Source organism: Neomonachus schauinslandi, chromosome 13 (genome assembly GCF_002201575.2).
Source record: "Neomonachus schauinslandi chromosome 13, ASM220157v2, whole genome shotgun sequence".
NCBI classification, from domain to species: Eukaryota; Metazoa; Chordata; class Mammalia; order Carnivora; family Phocidae; genus Neomonachus; species Neomonachus schauinslandi.
This window is the reverse complement of record NC_058415.1, coordinates 44,559,232-44,567,106: the sequence shown is the minus strand read 5'-3', so window position 1 is coordinate 44,567,106 and position 7,875 is coordinate 44,559,232. Positions and strand designations below refer to the sequence as shown.

The following is a 7,875-nucleotide window of genomic DNA, read 5'->3' as shown; positions in this document are numbered from 1 at the left end:
TAGATAGATAGATAGATAGATAGATAGATAGATAGATAGATAGATAGTAATCTCCCTATGCCAGTATCCCACTTTCTTTTCTTTTCTTTTTTTTTAAAGAGAAAGTGCCAGCAGGGAGGGGCAGAGGGAGAGGGGGAGAGAATCCCAAGCAGGCTCCACACTCCAGTGCAGACCCCGACGTTGGGCTCAATCTCAGGACCATGAGATGACCTGAGCCAAAATCAAGAGTCGGACATTTAACCAACTAAGCCACCCAGGTACCCCAATATCCCACTTTCTTTATTACAACTTTGTTCTTTTTCAAGATTGGGCTATTCTGCGTCCCTTATCCATATGAGTTTTAGGATAGGATTGTCAATTTCTATAAAAAAAAGCCACCCTGGGCGCCTGGGTGGCTCAGTTGGTTAAGCGACTGCCTTCGGCTCAGGTCATGATCCCGGAGTCCTGGGATCGAGTCCCGCATCGGGCTCCCTGCTCAGCGAGGAGCCTGCTTCTCCCTCTGACCCTCCCCCACTCATGTACTCTCTCTCTCTCTCTCTCTCATTCTCGCTCTCTCAAATAAATAAATCTTTAAAAAATAAAAAAAAAAATAAAATAAAATAAAATAAAATAAAAAAAAGCCACCCTGATTTTTGGTAGAGATTGTGTTGGATCTGTAGCTCAATCTGGAAATACTGCACTGCCATCTTAATATTAAATCTTCCAATCTATAAACATGGAATTTCTTACCATTTATTTAGGTCTTCTCTAGCTTTGTCCTTCTGCTTTATTTATTCCTATTTTATTCTTTTTTTAAGATTTTATTTTAGAGACAGAGTGTGCAAGCGGGGGAGGGGCAGAGGGAGAGGGAGAGAAATCCTCCAAAGACTCCCCGCTGAGCATCGAGCCGCATGTGGGGCTGATCCCAGAACCCTGAGATCATGATCTGAGCTGAAGAAATCAAGAGCTCAACCAACTGAGCCACCCAGGCACCCCTCTATTTTATTCTTTTTAATGCTATTGTAAATGGAATTATATTATTTTTGGATTATTCATTGAAAGTATATGGAAATAGTTAATTTATTTCATTTTCATTCAATTAGCCAGCATATAGTACATCATTAGTTTTTGGTGTAGTGTTCGATGACTCATTAGTTGCATATAACACCCAGTGCTCATCACATCACATGCCCTCCTTAATGCCCATCACCAGTTACCCGATCCCCTCCATCCAATATACTGCAATTTTGCTGAAGTTATTAGTTCCATATAGTGTGTGTTCTCCTTGGAATTTTTATCTGTTAGATCACATAATCTACAAATACAGTTTTACTTCCTCCTTTCCAATTTGGATGTCTTATTTTCTTGCCTAATTGCACTACTGTAAGAACTTCCAGCACAATGCTGAACAAACTGAGGAAAAAAAGACATCCTTGTCTTGTTCCTGTACTTAGGGATAAAGTATTCAGTCTTTCACCATTAATTATGATGTCAACTGTGGGTTTTCACAGATGCTCATAATTAGGCTAAAGAAGTTTGTTTCCATTCCTAACTTGTTGAGTGTTTTTAACAAAGGATGACTGATTTTTGTCCTTTATTCTATTGGTATGGTATATTACATTACCTGATTTTCTTTTCTTTTTTTTTTTTAAGATTTTATTTATTTATTTGACAGAGATAGAGAGAGAGCACAAGTAGGCAGAGAGGCAGGCAGAGGGAGAGGGAGAAGCAAGCTTCCTGCAGAGCAGGGAGCCCAATGCGGGGCTCGATCCCAGGACCCCGGGATCATGACCTGAGCCGAAGGCAGCCGCTTAACCAACTGAGCCACCCAGGCGCCCCACATTACCTGATTTTCAAATACTAAACCAACACTGCATGCCTGGGATAAATTGCACTTAGTCATGATGTACAGTCCTTTTTCTGTATTGATGGGATTCAGGCTGGTAGCATTTTGTTGAAGATTTTTATATCGATATTCATACAGATTTTTAGTTTTCTTATGATGTCTTTTTTTTTTTCCTATCTGCATAACACTGGCCTTCTCAACAAATCTCCCACTATTTCCAAGAGTGCTCTCATGCTTGAATTTCTCCACGCTCTGTTCCAAATAAAGTCATTTCCTTTGGGGAGGGTTTTAGAGCTCAATGTTCTGATGGCCTGCTTCTTCCCTTGGGCAAAATTTCTGAGCCACTGCTCTGTAGCTGGGTTTGCGCACAGTGGCCCTTCTCTTGGAATGACACTCCTGCTTTGTGAACTGGGGACTGGGCAGGGACAGTTGACTCTGGTTTTGTCAGCTTGCCTCTCCTGGCATAAAACCTCTGCCCTATGAGCAAGATGCACTGAGAACTGAGGCCCCAGTATTCTTGGCTTCCTGAAGCCGGGGTAGAAATGAATGGGTGCAGAGCAGAGGAAGTGAGCCTCCAGCTCTCCTGGAATTTAGCCTCGGCTATACAAAGCTGGGAGACTGAGAACTACTGGCAGCCTGTCTTTCCCGGAGAGATGCTGTAGCCCTTGGCTGGGAGCTGGGGGTGGGAGAGAACAGATATGGTAGCTCAAACGCCACAGAAATTTCCTGGCTTTACTGAAATTTAGTATATTTTCTTGAACAAATGTTTTATTTTTTCTATACCCTTAGACATTACTTTCTAAAAATTTTTATTGTTGGGGCACCTGGGTGGCTCAGTTGATTAAGCGTCTGCCTTCGGCTCAGGTCATGATCCCAGGGTCCTGGGATCGAGTCCCGCATCGGGCTCCTTGCTCAGCAGGGAGTCTGCTTCTCCCTCTCCCTGCCCCTCCCCCTGCTTGTGCTCTCTCTTTCTCTCTCTCTCTACGTGTCAAATAAATAAATAAAACCTTAAAAAAATTTTTTTTATTGTTGAGGGGAGCCTGCCTGGCTCAGTCAGTTGAGCTTATTATGGCTCTTGATCTTGGCTCAGGTCATGATCTCAGGGTCATGAGATTGAACGCCGCACTGGGCTCTGCAATTGGGCAATTGGCGTGGAGCCTCCCCCTTAGGATTCCTTCTCTCTCCCTCTGTCCCTCCCTAACCCTACTCATGCTCTCAAAAAAACACAAAAAACTGTTGAAGTATAGTTGACATACAATGTTATATTAGTTTCAGGTGTATAACACAGTGATTTGGCAATTCTGTAGCTCACCACAGTAAGTGTATAGTCACCATGTGTCACCATAAAACATTACTATGTTATCTTTGCTGTAGTTCTCATCTCTGATTTTATTATATAACTGGAAGTTTCTCTCTCTTAATCCCCTCCACCTATTGTGTTCATTCCTCACAACCCTCCCCTCTGGCAACTACCAGTTTGTTCTCTGATTTAGGCCTGTTTCTGGTTGTTGTTTTTTTTTTTTCTTTCTGGATTCCACATGTAATAAGTGAAATCATATAGTATTTGTCTTTCTCTAACTTATTTCACTTAGCATAATGCCCTCAACGTCCATCCATGATACTGCAAATGGCAAGATCTTATTTTTAATGGCTGAGTAATATTCCATTATGTAATATTCCACACACCTCTATCTTCTTTATCAATTCATATCTGTTGATGGACACTTAGGTTACTTCCATATCTTGGCTACTATTAATAATGCTGCAGCAAACACAGGGGTGCATATATCTTTTGAACTAGTGTTTTTGTTTTCTTTGGGCAGATACCCAGTAGTGGAGTTACTGGATCATATGGTAGTTCTAGATTTAATTTTTTGAGAAACTCCATACCGTTTTCCACAGTGGCTGCACCAATTTACAGTCCCACCAACAGTGCACAGGGTTCCCATTTCTCTACATCCTCACCAACACCTGTTCTTTCTACTCTTTTTGATATTAGCCATTCTGACTGGTGTGAGGTTCATTGTGGTTCTGATTCTAATTTCCCTGATGATTAGTGATTTTGAGCACCTTTTTGTGTGTCTCTTGGCCATCTGAATGTCTTTAGCAAAATGTCTTTTCAGGTGATCTGCCAATTTTTTAATTGGATTATTTGTTGTTGTTATGTCAGTTCTCTATGTATTTTGGGTAATAACCCCTTACCAAATGTATCATTTGCAAACTTATTCTCCCATTCAGCAGACTGCCTTTTCAATTTGTTGATGGTTTCCTTTGCTGTGCAACCTCTTTTTATTTTGATGTAGTCCCAACAGTTCATTTTTGCTTTGGTTTCCCCAGCCTGAGGAGACATACCCATAAATGTTGCTTATGCTGAAGTCCAAGAGATTACTGCCTAAGTTTTCTTTTGGAGTTTTAGATTTTAGGTATCACATTTAGGTCTTTAAATCGTTTTGAGTTTATTTTCGTCTAGGGTCTAAGAAAGTGGCCCGGTTTCATGCTCTTGCCTGTAGCTATCTAATTTTCCCAGCACTATTTGTTGAAAAGACTTTTTCTCCATTATGTATCTCTTGCATCTCTTGTCATAAGAGTAACTGGCCATATAAGCGTGGATTTATTTCTGGGCTCTGTATTCTGTTTCATTCATCTATATAACTATTTTAGTGCCAGTACCATACTATTTTGATTGTGTAGTGTATCTTGAAATCTGGGATTGTGAACTTCCAGCTTTGTTCCTCTTTCTCAAAATTATTTTGTCTATTTGGGATCTTTTTTTAGTTCCATACAATTTATGATAACTTGTTCTAATTCTGTGAAAAATGCTATTGGTATTTGGATTGCATTGAATCTGTATATTGCTTTGGGTAGTGTGGACATTTTAATGATACTAATTCTTCCAATCCACGAACATGTTATATCTTTCCATTTGTTTATCTTCAATTTCTTTCATCACTGTCCCAGTTTTCAGAGTATAGGTCTTTTACCTACTTTGTTAAATGTATTCCTTGGTATTTTATCCTTTCTGGTACAATTCTAAATAGAAATGTTTTCTTAATTTCTCTTCCTGCTACATTGTTTTTAGTGTATAGAAATGCTATCAATTTCTGGCTATTACTTACATAAATTTACTGAATTATAATAGTTTTTTGGTGAAGTCTTGCAGGTTTTCTATATATACTATGTCATCTTCAAATAGTAAAAGTTTTACTTGCTCCTTTCAAATTTGGAATCTTCTATTTCTTGTCTGACTGCTGTGGGTACGATTTCCAGTACTATGGGGAATAAAAGTCGTAAGGGTAGACATCCTTGTCTTGTTCCTGACCTTAGAGGAAAAGTTTTCAGTTTTCACCACTGAGTATAATGTTAGCTGTGGGTTTTTCATATATGGTTTTTATTATGTTGAGGTATGTTCCCTCTAAACCTACTTTGTTGAGATTTTTTTTGTCATGACTGGATGTTCTACTTTGTCAAATGCTTTTTCAGCACCTAATGAGATGATCATCACATGGTTTTTATCCTTTTATTAATCACATTAATTCATTTGGGAATATAGAACCATTGTTGCTTCCCTGGAATAAATCTTACTTATGGTAAATGATCCTTTTAATATATTGTTGAATTTGGTTTGCTAATATTTTATTAAGGATTTCTGCATTTATGTTCATCAGGGATATTGGCCAGTAGTTTTCTTTTTGGTAGTGTCTTTATCTGGTTTTGGTATCAGGGTAATGCTGGCCTTGTGGAATGAATCTGGAAGTTTTCCTTCCTCCTGTATTTTTTGGAATAGCTTAAAAAGACCAGGTATTAACTCTTAAATGTTTGACAGAATTCACAGGTGAAGCCATCTGGTCCTGGATTTTTGCTTGTTGGGAGTTTTTTGATTACTGATTCAATTGCATTACTAGTCATCAGTCTGCTCAGATTTTCTATTTCTTTCTCATTCAGTTTTGGAAGACTATGTTTCTAGGAATTTACCCATTTCTTCTAGGTACAATTTGCTGGATATAATTTTTCACAGTATTATTATAATCCTCTGTATTTCTGTGGTGTTAGTTGTTATTTCTCCTCTTTCATTTCTGATCTTATTTGAGACCTCTTTTTTTCTTAATGAGTCTGGCTAAAGGTTTATCAATTTTGTTTACCTTTTCAAGAAACCAGCTCTTGGTTTCATTGATCTTTTCTACCTTTATTATTTCCTTCCTTTTAACTTTGAGCTTTGTTCTTTTTCTAGTTCCTTTAGATGTTAGTAGTTTGAGATTTTTGTGGTCTTTTGACATAGGCCTGTGGCGCTGTAAACTTCCCTCTTAAAACTGCTTTTGCTGCATCCCGAAGATTTTGGACTGTTGTGTTTCCATTTTCATTTACCTCCATGTATTTTTTTTTTTTTTTTTTTAATTTCCTTCATCGACCCATTGCTTGTTTAAGAGCATGTTGGTTAGCCTCCACCTGTTTGTTTCTTCCAGTATTTTCCTTGTACTTGATTTCCAGTTTCACACTGTTGTGGTCAAGAAAGATGCATGATAGGATTTCAGTCTTCTTAAATTTATTACGATTTGTTTTGCAGCCCAACATTTATCCTGGACAATGTTCCATGTGCACTTGAAAAGAATGTGTGTTTTGAGGTGAAATATTCTGCATATATCTATTCAGTTTCTTTATATATTTAGGTGCTCCTATGTTGGGTGCTTAGACATTCAAAACTGTTATATCTTATTCTTGGATTGATCCTGTTATCATTATATAAGGCCCTTGTCTCTTGCTACACTCTTTGTTTATAGTCTATTTTTTTTGTCTGATTAAAGTATTGCTACCCTAGTTGCTTTTGTTTGCTTCCATTTGCATGGAGTATCTTTTTCCATCCCTTCACTTTCATTCTCTGTATATCTTTAGGTCTAAGGCAGCATAATCCATTCTGTCCCCCTCTTTTGACTAGAGCATTTAATCCATTTACATTTAAAGTTATTATTGATAGGTATATACTTATTGCCATTTTGTTACTTGTTTTCTGGTTGTTTTTGTGGTTCTCTTTTCCTTCTCTTGCTCTCTTCCTTGTAGTTTGAGGGCTTTCTTTAGTGTTATGCTTAGATTCCTTTCTCTTTATTATTTTTTGTATCTATTATAGGTTTGTGATTTGTGGTTACCATGGAATTCATATATAACACTGTATGTATATAGCATTCTATATTAAGCTAATGGTCACTTAAGTTTGGACACATTTTTAAAGCACTAAATGTTTACTCCCCCTCCATAATGTCCTATTTTACTTTTTGTGTATTCCTTTACTGATTTTTGTAGATACAATCCTGTCATAATTTTCTTCTATTTATGGCCTTCTCTTTCCACTTAAAAAATTCCACTTAACATTTCTTTTAAGCCTTGTTTAATAGTTATGGATTCCTTTTAACTTTTCTTTTTGACAAACTCCTCTCTCCTTCAATTCTGAATGATAACCTTGCCCGGCAGAGTATTCTTTGTTGTAGGTTTTTTCATTTAACCACTTGATCATGCTCCTCCCTTTTGGCATGCGAAGTTTCTGTTGAGAAATCAGCTGCCTTATGGGGTTTCCCTTGTATGTAACAGTTTTATTTTCTCTTGTTTTAAAATCCTCTAGCTTTAATTTTGCCATTTTAATTGCGTGTCTTGGTGTGGCCTGCTTGGGCTCATCTTCTTAGGGGCTTTCTGTGCTTGCTGGACCTGGGTGTCTATGTCCTTCCTCAGATTAGGAAAAATCTTTCATTTGGGATATATTCCTCTGTCTCTTCATTTTGTCTAACTCTGTGTTTCTCTATATTAGGTAGGTCAGCTGTCTCTCCCGGTCCTGAAAGTAGTGGCCTTGTGTGGAAGAGGTCCTGTGGTGCCCTACAGTGCAATCCCCCCAGTCACCAGAACCAGGTACTCCAGGAGCTTTCCCTTTGTGGGCTGCGTGTGTCCTCTTGTTGTGGCTGAGCTGTGACTGCCTCGGGCATGCTGGTGGGTGGGGCTGGCCCTCAGCCCAGCTGGCTGCAATAACCCGCTGCAGGTGCACTGGGCAGGGTTTGAGAGGTCAGCTGCAG

At 38.6% G+C, this 7,875-nt stretch overlaps 1 protein-coding gene and 1 long non-coding RNA gene across 2 annotated transcripts in view; one reads left to right on the top strand and one right to left on the bottom strand.

The window, feature by feature from the left end:
- LOC110573842 overlaps positions 1-7,638 on the top strand; it is a 9,473-nt gene extending 1,835 nt beyond the window's left edge. The window contains exon 3 of the long non-coding RNA XR_002479930.1: positions 7,617-7,638. This is a non-coding gene — a long non-coding RNA (uncharacterized LOC110573842). The remainder of the gene's footprint in view (positions 1-7,616) is intronic.
- The window catches only part of DENND4C (DENN domain containing 4C), a 140,941-nt gene that overhangs the window by 6,729 nt on the left and 126,337 nt on the right, over positions 1-7,875 (bottom strand).